Raw genomic sequence first — 11,373 nt, forward strand, 5'->3', positions numbered from 1 at the left:
AGAAGGAGACTACATGTACATGGTCTGAGGTGATGTGGATATCTGAGTCATCTGGAAGAGAAACAGACTACATGTAAATGGTCTGAGGTGATGTGGATATCTGAGTCATCTGGAAGAGAAACAGACTACATGTAAATGGTCTGAGGTGATGTGGATATCTGAGTCATCTGGAAGAGAAGGAGACTACATGTAAATATTCTGAGGTGATGTGGATATCTGAGTCATCTGGAAGAGAAGGAGACTACATGTAAATATTCTGAGGTGATGTGGATATCTGAATCATCTGGAAGATCATATATTTTACTGATGGCTTGTTGTTGTTGTTGCTATTTTAATTTTCAATAAAGATTACTACTTACTATTAATGTTAATAGTTAGAAGAAAATCTCAAGTTCAATTAGTAATATCAGGTTAGTCTTACCATGAAACATGCGTAGATATTGTATATAAAGTTGATGTCAGTTTACATACACCTGTCACGCCTTGGTCTTAGTATTTTGTGTTTTCTTTAATTATTTGTTCAGGCCAGGGTGTGACATGGGGTTATTGTATTATCTTATTGGGGTTTTTGTAGGCATTGGGATTGTGGTTGAGTAGGGGTGTGTCTAGTATAGGCTTGGCTGCCTGAGGCGGTTCTCAATCAGAGTCAGGTGATTCTCGTTGTCTCGGATTGGGAACCGTATTTAGGTAGCCTGAGTTTCACTTTGTATTTGGTGGGTGATTGCTCCTGTCTCTGTGTAGTTTCACCAGATAGGCTGTAATTAGCTTTCACGTTCCGTTTGTTGTTTTTGTATTTGTATAGTTATTTCATGTGTCACTTTTCCATTAAAGTCATGAGTAACCACCACGCTGCATTTCGGTCCGGCTCTCTTTCGACAAACGAAGAACATCGTTACAGAATCACCCACCACACACGGACCGAGCGGCGTGGTAACAGGCAGCGACAGCAGGAAAAGCGAAAGGAGGTACTTACGAGACGCTGTTATGAGGAAGTTATGGACAGCAGAAGCATGGAGTATACGACGTGGGAGGAAATAGACAGGTGGGCGGCCGACCCAGAGAGAGTTCCTGAGCCCGCCTGGGATTCGCTAGAGCAGTGCGAAGAGGGCTATAGGCGAATGGAGTTGGAGAAACAGACACGGCGGCGCAGGGCAAAACCCGAAAGTCACCCCAAAAAATGTATTGGGGGGGGGGGCTCAGGGAGAGAGTGGATGAGTCAGGTGTCAGACCTGAGCCAACTCTCCCTGTTAATCGTGAAGAGCAGTTGCAGTGGGAGAGGCTGCATCACTTGGAGAATTGGACATGGGAGGAGGAACTGGACGGAAAAGGACCCTGGGCTCAGCCTGGAGAATATCGCCGTCCCAAGGAAGAACTAGAGGCGGCTAAAGCGGAGAGGCGCTGGTATGAAGAGGCAGCACGGCGACGCGGATGGAAGCCTGAGGGTCGGCCCCAAAAATGTATTGGGGGGGGGGCTTACAGGGAGTATGGCTATGCCAGGTAGGAGACCTGCGCAAACTCCCTGTGCTTACGGGTGCATAGCCCGGTACGGTACATACCAGCTCTTCGTATTAGCAGGGCTAGAGTGGGCATCGAGCCAAGTAAGGTTGGGCAGGCTCGGTGCTCAAGAGCTCCAGTACGCCTGCACAGTCCGGTCTATCCAGTGCCACCTCCACACACCAGTCCTCCGGTAGCAGCTCCCCGCACCAGGCTTCCTGTGCGTGTCCTCGCTCCAGTATCACCAGTGCCAGCACCATGCATCAGGCCTACAGTGCGCCTCGTCCCTCCTGCGCTGTCAGAGTCTCCCGCCTCTCCAGCGCTATCAGAGCCTTCCTTCCCTCCTGCGCTGTCGGAGTCTCCCGCCTGTTCAGCGCTATCAGAGCCTTCCTCCTCTACAGCGCTGCCGGAGCCTCCTGCCTGTTCGGAGCAGCCTGTGCTGTCAGTCTGCAAGGAGCTGCCAGTCTGCAAGGAGCTGCTAGTCTGCAAGGAGCTGCCAGTCTGCATGGAGCAATCAGAGCTGTCAGTCTGCATGAAGCAGCCTGAGTTGCCAGTCTGCAGGGAGCTGTCAGTATGCATGAAGCAGCCAGAGCTGTCAGTCTGCAAAGAGCTGTCAGTCTGCAAGGAGCTGTCAGTCTGCAAGGAGCTGCCAGTCTGCAGGGTGCTGTCAGCCTGCATGGAGCAGTCAGAGCTGTCAGTCTGCATGAAGCAGCCAGAGATGTCAGTCTGCAAAGAGCTGTCAGTCTGCAAGGAGCTGTCAGTCTGCAAGGAGCTGTCAGCCTGCATGGAGCAGTCAGAGCTGTCAGTCTGCAAGGACCTCCCAGTCTGCAGGGAGCTGTCAGTCTGCAAGGAGCTGTCAGTCTGCAAGGAGCTGCCAGTCTGCAGGGTGCTGTCAGCCTGCATGGAGCAGTCAGAGCTGTCAGTCTGCATGAAGCAGCCAGAGCTGCCAGTCTGCAAGGAGCTGTCAGCCTGCATGGAGCAGTCAGAGCTGTCAGTCTGCATGGAGCAGCCAGAGCTGCCAGTCTGCAAGGAGCTGTCAGCCTGCATGGAGCAGTCAGAGCTGTCAGTCTGCATAGAGCAGCTAGATCCGCCAGTCAGCCATGATCTTCTAGATCTGCTAGTCAACCAGAATCTTCCAGATCTGCTAGTCAACCAGAATCTTCCAGATCTGCTAGTCAACCAGAATCTTCCAGATCTGCTAGTCAACCTGAATCTTCCAGATCCGCCAGCCAGCCAGGATCTACCGGAGCCTACTACCTACCTGAGCTTCCTCTCAGTACTGGGCTTCCTCTCAGTACTGGGCTTCCTCTCAGTACCGGGCTTCCTCTCAGTACCGGGCTGCCCCTCAGTTCCGGGCTGCCCCTCAGTTCCGGGCTGCCCCTCAGTCCCGAGCTGCCCCTCAGTCCCGAGCTGCCCCTCAGTCCCGAGCTGCCCCTCAGTCCCGAGCTGCCCCTCAGTCCCGAGCTGCCCCTCAGTCCCGAGCTGTCCCTCAGTCCCGAGATGCCCCTCAGTCACGAGCTGCTCCTCAGTTCTGTGGGGTTCTGGGTGAGGACTATTAGGCCATGGTCGGCGGCGAGGGTGGATTATCCCAGGACGCGAAGGGGAGGAACTATGACATTTATGGAGTGGGGTCCACGTCCCGAGCCGGAGCCGCCACCATGGACAGACGCCCACCCGGACCCTCCCTATGGTTTTGAGGTGCGTCCGGGAGTCCGCACCTTGGGGGGGGGGTTCTGTCACGCCTTGGTCTTAGTATTTTGTGTTTTCTTTAATTATTTGTTCAGGCCAGGGTGTGACATGGGGTTATTGTATTATCTTATTGGTTTTTTTGTAGGCATTGGGATTGTGGTTGAGTAGGGGTGTGTCTAGTATAGGCTTGGCTGCCTGAGGCGGTTCTCAATCAGAGTCAGGTGATTCTCGTTGTCTCGGATTGGGAACCGTATTTAGGTAGCCTGAGTTTCACTTTGTATTTGGTGGGTGATTGTTCCTGTCTCTGTGTAGTTTCACCAGATAGGCTGTAATTAGGTTTCACGTTCCGTTTGTTGTTTTCGTATTTGTATAGTTATTTCATGTGTCACTTTTCCATTAAAGTCATGAGTAACCACCACGCTGCATTTCGGTCCGTCTCTCTTTCGACAAACAAAGAACGTCGTTACAACACCTGAGCCAAATACATTTAAACACAGTTTTTCACAATTCCTGACATTTAATCCTAGTAAAAATTCCCTGTCTTAGGTCAGTTAGGATCACCACTTCATTTTAAGAATGTGAAATGTCAGAATAATACAGAAATAAATATTTTTTTCAGCTTTTAATTTCTTTCATCACATTCCCAGTGGGTCAGAAGTTTACACACTCATTAGTATATGTTAGCATTGCTTTTAAATTGTTTAACTTGGGTCAAATGTTTCCGGTAGCCTTCCACAAGCTTCACACATGTTGGGTGAATTTTGGCCCATTCTTCCTGACAGAGCTGGTATAACTGAGTCAGGTTTGAAGGATTCCTTGCTCACACATGCTTTTTCAGTTCTGCCAACAAATGTTCCATAGGATTGAGGTCAGGGCTTTGTGATGGCCAATCCAATACCTTCAATTTGTTGTCCTTTTGCCATTTTGCCACAACTTTGGAAGAATGCTTGGGGTCATTGTCCATTTGGAAGACCCATTTGCAACCAAAAAGTACGATCTTTGTCCGCATGTGCAGTTGCAAATCGTAGTTTGGCTTTTTTTATGGCGGTTTTGGAGCAGTGGCTACTTCCTTGCTGAGTGTCCTTTCAGGTTATGTCGATATAGGACTCGTTATAATGTGGATAAAGATACTGTTGTACCTGTTTCCTCAAGCATCTTCACAAGGTCCTTCTCTGTTGTTCTGGGATTGATATGCACTTTTTGCACCAAAGTACGTTCAACTCTAGGAGACAGAACGCGTCTCCTTTCTGAGCGGTATGACGGCTGTGTGGTCCCATGGTATTTATACTTGCGTACTATTGTTTGTACAGATTAACATGGTACCTTCAGGCATTTGGAAATTGCTCCCAAGGATGAACCAGACTTGTGGAGGTCTAAAAAAAGAATTCTGAGGTCTTGGCTGATTTATTTTATTTACTCATGATGTCAAGCAAAAAGACATTGAGTTTGAAGGTAGGCCTTGAAATACATTCACAGGTAAACGTTCAATTGACTCAAATTATGTCAATTAGCCTATCAGAAGCTTCTAACGCCATGACGTCCTTTTCTGGAATTTTCCAAGCTGTTTAAAGGCACAGTCAACTTAGTGTATGTAAACTTCTGACCCACTGGAATTGTGATGCAGTGAAATATGAATGAAATAATCTGTCATTAAACAATTGTTGGAAAAATTACTTGTGTCATGCACAAAGTAGATGTCCTAACCGACTTGCCAAAACTATAGTTTGTTAAAGCAAGAATTTTGTGGAGTGGTTGAAAAACGAGTTTTAATGACTCCAACCTAAGTGTGTGTAAACTTCCGACTTCAACTATATATATATATATATAAATATACAGTACCTGTCAAAAGTTTGGACACATCTACTCATTCAATTTTTTTCTTAATTTTTACTGTTTTCTATATTGTAGAATAATAGTGAAGACATCAAAACGATGTATTACACATATGGAATTATGTAGTAACCAAAAAAGTGTAAAACAAATCAAAATATATTTTTACATTTGAGATTCTTCAAAGTAGCCACCCTTTGCATTGGCGACAGCTTTGCACACTCTTGACATTCTCTCAACCAGCTTCATGAGGTAGTCATCTGATTCAGCACTCCATCACTCTCCTTTGTCAAATAGCCCTTCCACAGCCATGAGCTGTGTTTTGGGTCATTGTCCTGTTGAAAAACTATTTATAGTCCCTCTAAGCGCAAACCAGATGAGATGGTGTATTGCTGCAGAATTCTGTGGTAGCCATGCTGGTTAAGTGTGCCTTGAATTCTAAATAAATCACAGTCTATGTCACCAGCAAAGCACGCCCACACCATTACACCTCCTCCTCCATGCTTCGTAAAGGGAACCATACATGCAGAGATCATCCGTTCACCTACTCTGTGTCTCACAAAGACAGTTGAAACCAAAAATCTCAAATTTGGACTTTCTTGGCCCAAGCAGGTTTCTTCTTCTTATTGATGTCCTTTAGTAGTGGTTTCTTCTTATTATTGATGTCCTTTAGTAGTGGTTTCTTCTTCTTATTGATGTCCTTTAGTAGTGGTTTCTTCTTCTTATTGATGTCCTTTAGTAGTGGTTTCTTCTTCTTATTGATGTCCTTTAGTAGTGGTTTCTTCTTCTTATTGATGTCCTTTAGTAGTGGTTTCTTTGCAGAAATTCAACCATTCAAGCAGTCTCCTCTGAATAGTTGATATTGAGATGTGTCTGTTACTTGAACTCTGTGAAGCATTTATTTGGGCTACAATCAGAGGTGCAGTTAACTCTAATGAACTTATCCTCTGCAGCAGAGGTTACTCTAGGTCTTCCTTTCCTATTGCAGTCTGTCACGGCTGTTGAAAGGAGAGGACCAAGGTGCAGTGTTGTGAGCGTACATTTTCATTTATTAATCAAAATGACGCTGAACAAAACAAATAACACTACAAAAACAAACTGTAAAGCTCAAAGACTATGTGCCCTAAACAAAGTCAACTTCCGACAAAGAAAGGAGGGAAAAGGGCTACCTAAGTATGGTTCCCAATCAGAGACAACGATAGACATCTGTCCCTGATTGAGAACCATACCCGGCCAAAACATAGAAACACCAAATCTTAGAAAACGAAACATAGAATGCCCACCCCAAATCACACCCTGACCAAACCAAATAGAGACATTAAAAGGCTCTCTACATTCATGGCGTGACACAGTCCTCATGAGAGCCAGTTTCATCAAAGCTCTTGATGGTTTTTGTGACTGCACTTGAAGAATCTTTCAAAGTTCATGACTTTTTCCGGATTGACTGACCTTTATGTGTTAAAGTAATGATGGACTGTTGTTTTTCTTTGCTTCATTGAGCTGTTCTTGCAAAAATATGGACTTGGTCTTTGACCAAATAGGGCTATCTTCTGCATACAACCCCTACCTTGTCACAACACAACTGATTATCTCAAACGCATTAAGAAGGAAAGAAATTCCACAAATTAACTTTTAACAAGGCACACCTGTTAATTGATATGCATTCCAGGTGACTACCTCATGGAGCTGGTTGAGAGCATTGAGAGCATGCCAAGAGTGTGCAAATCTGTCATCAAGGCAAAGGGTGGCTGCTTTGAATAATTTGTTTAACACTTTTTTGGGTTACTACATGATTCCATGTGTTATTTCATAATTTTGATGTCTTCACTATTATTCTACCATGTTGAAAATGATAAAACATTTAGAAAACCCTTGAATGAGTAGGTGTGTCCAAACTTCTGACTGGTGCTGTATATATAAATATATATATAATCAAATCAAATTGTATTGGTCACAATGCAAATAGTCCAGATAGTTTGCCCCCGGTGATGCGCTGTGCAGACCGCACCACCCTCTGTGGTTGCGGGCAATGCAGTTGCCTACCAGGTGGTGATACAGCCCGACAGGATGCTCTCAATTGTGCATCTGTAAAAGTTTGTGAGGGTTTTAGGTGACAAGCTGAAGTTCTTCAGTCTCCTGAGGTTGAAGAGACGCTGATGGGCCTTCTTCACCACACTGGGTTTGTGGGTGGACTAGCTGTTGGGCCTTCTTCACCACACTGGATGTGTTGTTGGACCAGCTGTTGGGTCTTCTTCACCACACTGGGTGTGTTGTTGGACCAGCTGTTGGGCCTTTTTCACCACACTGGATGTATTGTTGGACCAGCTGTTGGGTCTTCTTCACCACACTGGGTGTGTTGCTGGACCAGCTGTTGGGCCTTTTTCACCACACTGGGTGTGTTGTTGGACCAGCTGTTGGGCCCTCTTCACCACACTAGGTGTGTGGGTGGACCATTTCAGATCGTCAGTGATGTGTACGCCGAGGAACTTGATGCTTATCACCTTTCTCCACTTCGAGCCCATCGATGTGGATCAGGACGTACACTCTCTGCATTTTTCTTGAAGTCCACTGTCAGCTCCTTTGTTTTGTTGACAATGAGGGATACGTTTTTTCCTGGCACCACTGCCAGGGCCTTCACCTCCTCCCTGTAGGCTGTCTTGTCATTGTTGGTAATCAGGCCTACAACTGTTGTGTTGTCTGCAAACTTGATGATTGAGTTGGAGGCATGCGTGACCACGCAGTCATGAGTGAACAGGGAGTACAGAAGGGGGCTGAGCACGCACCCTTGGGGGGCCCCTATGTTGAGGGTCAGCGAAGTGGAGGTGTTGTTTCCTACCTTCACCACCTGGGTGCGGCCCACCAGAAAATCCAGGAACCAATTGCACAGGGCGGGGTTGAGACCCAGGTTCTCAATCTTAATGATGAGCTTGGAGGGTACTATGTTGAAGGCTGAGCTATAGTCAATGAACAGCATTCTTACATAGGTATTTTGTCCAGATGGGATAGGGCAGTGTGCAGTTCGATGGCGATTGCATCGTCTGTGGATCTATTGGGGAGGTATGCATATTGAAGTGGATCTAGGGTGTTGGGCAAGGTAGAAGTGATATGTTCCTTAAAACCTCTTTGGGATAGGGGGCAGCATTTTCACTTTTGGATAAATAATGTGCCCAATTTCAACTTCCTGCTACTCATGCCAAGAATATAAGATATGCATAGTATTAGTAAATTTGGATAGAAAACACTCTGACGTTTCTAAAACTGTTTGAATCATGTCTGTGAGTATAACAGAACTTATGTAGCAGGCAAACCCCAGAGGACTGACCATTCAGATTTTTTTGAGGTCAGTCTATTCAATGAGGTTTCATTGGGAAACGCAATTTCTAAGGCACTTGTTTGCAGTTCCTACCACTTCCACTGGATGTCACCAGTCTTTGGAAATTGGTTGAGGTTATTCCTTTGTGTAAGGAAAAAGTACAGCCATCTTGAATTTGTGTCATTTGAAGTGTACTTTTTGAGAAGGCCCCTGACTGGAAAAATAGCGTGAGTTTGTTGTCTTCCTGTATTGAACACAGATTGTCCCGTCTACAATTTGATCGATTATTAACGTTTAAAAATACCTAAAGTTGTATTACAAAAGTAGTTTGAAATGTTTTGGCAAAGTTTACAAGTAACTTTTGAGATATTTTGTAGTGACGTTGCGCAAATTGGAAGCAGTTTTTTTCAGAATCAAACGCGCCAAATAAATGGACATTTTGGATATATATCGACGGAATTAATCGAACAAAAGGATCATTTGTGATGTTTATGGGACATTATTGGAGTGCCAACAAAAGAAGCTCGTCAAAGGTAAGGCATGATTTATATTTTATTTCTGCGTTTTGTGTGGTGCCTGCAGGGTTGAAATATGCTACGCTCTCTTTGTTTACTGTTGTGCTTTCATCAGATAATAGCTTCTTATGCTTTCGACGAAAAGCCTTTTTGAAATCTAACATGTTGGCTGGATTCACAACAAGTGTAGCTTTAATTTGGTATCTTACATGACAGCAAGGATGGTTCGTTGCTCCAGAGCCTTTCCGTTCACGTTCACACTCCTGGGCCAGACTACACTCAATCATATGACCTACTGAAGACATGAGTCTTCAGTAAAGACTTAAAGGTTGAGACCGAGTTTGCGTCTCTCACATGGGTAGGCAGACCATACCATAAAAACGGAGCTCTATAGGAGAAAGCCCTGCCTCCAGCTGTTTGCTTAGAAATTCTAGGGACAATTAGGAGGCCTGCGTCTTGTGACCGTAGCATACGTGATGGTATGTACGGCAGGACCAAATCAGAGAGATAGGTAGGAGCAAACCATGTAATGCCTTGTAGGTTAGCCTTGAAATCAGCTCTTGCCTTGACAGGAAGCCAGTGTAGGGAGGCTAGCACTGGAGTAATATGAACCATTTTTGGGGTTCTAGTCAGGATTCTAGCAGCCATATTTAGCACTAACTGAAATGTATTTAGTGCTTTATCCGGGTAGCCGGAAAGTAGAGCATTGCAGTAGTCTAACCTAGAAGTAACAAAAGCATGGATACATTTTTCTGCATAATTTTTGGACAGAAGGTTTCTGATTTTTGCAATGTTACGCAGATGGAAAAACCTGTCCTTGAAACAGTCTTGATATGTTCGTCAAAAGAGAGATCAGGGTCCAGAGTAACGCTGAGGTCCTTCACAGTTTTATTTGAGACGACTGCACAACCATCAAGAGTAATTGTCAGCTTCAATAGAAGATCTCTTTGTTTCTTGGGACCTAGAACAAGCATCTCTGTTTTGTCCGAGTTTAAAAATAGAAAGTTTGCAGACATCCACTTCCTTATGTCTGAAACACAGGCTTCTAGCGAGGGCAATTTTGGGGCTTCACCATGTTTCATTGAAATGTACAGCTGTGTGTCATCCGCATAGCAGTGAAAGTTAACATTATGTTTTCAAATGACATCCCCAAGAGGTAAAATATATAGTGAAAACAATAGTGGTCCTAAAACGGAACCTTGAGGATCACCTAAATTTACAGTTGATTTGTCAGAGGACAAACCATTCACAGAGACAAACTGATATCTTTCCGACAGATAAGATCTAAACCAGGCTAGAACTTGTCCGTGTAGACCAATTTGGGTTTCCAACCTCTCCAAAAGAATGTGGTGATCGATGGTATCAAAAGCAGCACTAAGGTCTAGGAGCACGAGGACAGATGTAGAGCCTCGGTCTGATGCCATTAAAATATAATTTACCACCTTCACAAGTGCAGTCTCAGTGCTATGATGGGGTCTAAAACCAGACTGAAGCTTGAGAGGAATGGAAGATTCGATATAGGCCAATAGTTTTTTATATTTTCTGGGTCAATGTTTGGCTTTTTCAAGAGAGGCTTTATTACTGCCACTTTTAGTGAGTTTGGTACACATCCGGTGGATAGAGAGCCGTTTATTATGTTCAACATAGGAGGGCCAAGCACAGGAAGCAGCTCGTTCAGTAGTTTAGTTGGAATAGGGTCCAGTATGCAGCTTGAAGGTTTAGAGGCCATGATTATTTTCATCATTGTGTCAAGAGATATAGTACTAAAACACTTGAGTCTCTCTTGATCTTAGGTCCAGGCAGAGTTGTGCAGACTCAGGACAACTGAGCTTTGAAAGAATACGCAGATTTAAAGAGGAGTCCGTAATTTGCTTTCTAATAATCATGATCTTTTCCTCAAAAAAGTTAATGAATTTATTACTGCTGAAGTAAAAGCCATCCTCACTTGGGGAATGCTGCTTTTTAGTTAGCTTTGCGACAGTATCAAAAATACATTTCGGATCGTTCTTATTTTCCTCAATTAAGTTGGAAAAATAGGATGATCAGGCAGCAGTAAGGGCTCTTCGATACTGCACGGTACTGTCTTTCCAAGCTAGTAGGAAGATTTCCATTTTGGTGTGGCACCATTTCCGTCCCATTTTTCTGGAAGCTTGCTTCAGAGCTCGGGTATTTTCTGTATACCAGGGAGCTAGTTTCTTATGAGAAATGTTTTTAGTTTTTAGGGGTGCAACTGCATCTAGGGTATTGCACAAGGTCCAATTGAGTTCCTCAGTTAGGTTGTTAACTGATTTGTGTCCTCTGACGTCCTTGGGTAGGCAGAGGGAGTCTGGAAGGGCATTAAGGAATCTTTGGGTTGTCTGTGAACTTATAGCACGACTTTTAATGCTCCTTGGTTGGGGTCTGAGCAGATTATTTGTTGCAATTGCAAACGTAATAAAATGGTGGTCCGATAGTCCAGGATGATGAGGAAAAACATTGAGATCCACAAGATGTATTCCATGGGACAAAACTAGGTCCAGAGTATGACTGTGA

This window comes from Oncorhynchus kisutch, unplaced genomic scaffold, assembly GCF_002021735.2.
Source record: "Oncorhynchus kisutch isolate 150728-3 unplaced genomic scaffold, Okis_V2 scaffold874, whole genome shotgun sequence".
Lineage (NCBI taxonomy): Eukaryota > Metazoa > Chordata > Actinopteri > Salmoniformes > Salmonidae > Oncorhynchus > Oncorhynchus kisutch.